The sequence below is a fragment of the Arachis duranensis genome, chromosome 8 (assembly GCF_000817695.3).
Source record: "Arachis duranensis cultivar V14167 chromosome 8, aradu.V14167.gnm2.J7QH, whole genome shotgun sequence".
Lineage (NCBI taxonomy): Eukaryota > Viridiplantae > Streptophyta > Magnoliopsida > Fabales > Fabaceae > Arachis > Arachis duranensis.
The window spans coordinates 33,589,130-33,591,146 of NC_029779.3; positions in this window are offsets into that span (position 1 = coordinate 33,589,130).

Below are 2,017 nucleotides of genomic sequence, written 5' to 3' on the forward strand. Positions count from 1 at the left end.
AGGCATTGCCGCTTTCAAAAGTTTCCTTCAAATTCCGCCACTGACGTACACTCTATTAAGCTTTAATTTGACTATGTTGCTATTTGCTTACGTTTCCCATTTTTATCGTATTTGGGTCTTCATGATGCAAAATGCTATAGTCCTAGTATCTTAAAATATATGAAAATCACACACACCACTCAGTCTCTATTATTAGTGGTATATGAGGGTTTCATTTGAAGGCGAAAAAAAAAACACGTTATAAGAGATCACATAAAAATGAAGTACATAAATAAATATCTGATTTTCTGGTTGAAATGAATGGAAATAAATGTTATCCGATTTTGCATGTCCAAAAAGTTGTCACTAAGTTATTGTCCTTACAAAATGTCAAGGGTCATGTTTTATTATTAAGAAGTTTGTTTGATTTGTTTCCTTTTATTGGTTGGACCCAGCTTTTTAATTCTCCAAGAGTCAAATTTCATGAACCTTGCATTTGGTATTTGATTTGCATGTGACTACCCGAAGTGATGGATTAAACTGCAAAAATGGTTAAACAAGTGATGAGCCTGAATTTCCTCCATATACATGCAATAACTTTATCAAAACTTGGAACTAAAAAAAAAAGGTGGATAACATTTCAATTTTTTATAATTTTTTTAAAAAACTACGAGATTTTTAAGAAAAAAAATTATCCATTTTGATCTTTAATAATTAACTTTGTGAGACTGGTTAGTTTTTAATCAACTATCTCTTTTCAAAACATACTTATATAACTTGTTAATCAGTAATATATCCTCCATTTAATTTTTATAAGTAAAAACAATTTAAAAATTATTAATATTTTTTTTGTTTTATATAATAAATTTAGTAAATGTATTTGAAAAAGATAACAAAAAATAAAAAAAACTAACAATTACTTTTAAAAAATAATGAGACTCCCAACAAAATAGAATTTGTCAATTCTAACAGTTTAACATGCTACGTAGACTTATTCTATTAATACAGGAAAAAATATTGACAAAAAGACTAAACAATCTCACTGAAACAAAATTTAAGGACTGAAAAGAATATTTTATTTTATTAAAAATCTCGTTGTCTTTCGAAATAATTATTAAAGATTATTTAAAAATTTTTCTCATCAACTAAAAAATTTAGATACGAATCTAATTTGGTGTAGTGTTATTAAATTTGGATCTTTTATTTTAGTGAAATACAAAAATATGAGTCTTAGATTTTTCGCAATTTGTGAGAAGATTTTCTTTTTTCTTCTCAATTTGTTAGAAACTTTTTGAACAATGGACCAACTTAGTCACATAGTAGCATTGGACTTTGCAGAACATCTATATTAGCATAAATCGCTCTCCAAATAAATCTCATTTCAATCATATTACGTATATAAAAAAGATTAACAACTAAATTAAGTAATTAACACACATATGAAATATACAATCCCACTAGCGAATTAATAAAGAATATAGCCAACTAGCAATTATTTTTTTTTAAATATAAATTTAAATTATCACAAAAAATATCCAAAATTTAATAAAAAATATTTAAAATTTAAGAAATATATCTAACCATAATAATAATAAATATTTAAAATTATTGTAAGATTATTTTAAAAATTTATTTTAAATATTTTAAAAATTCTAAAATTCATTTTAAACATTTAAAATTATTTTTGAAATTTTAAAATTCGTTTAAAAATTTCTAAAATTTATTTCTAAAATCATCTTAAAAATTTTAAAATTCATTTTAAAAATTTAAGATCAACTTAAAAATTTTAAAAATTATTTTAAAAATTCTAAAATTATTTTAAAAATTTCTAATAAAAAAATCTGAAACGTAACAAAAAGAAGCATATCCAAAATCTAGCAAAAAAAAATATCTAAAATTATTTTAAAAAATTCTAAAACCTAACAAAACGAGATATCCAAAAATATTAGAAAAAGAACCTCCAAAAAAAAAAAGAAGCTTCTAAAATTATTTAAGAAAAATCTAAAATCCAAAACAAAGAAACATTCAAAACATAAAA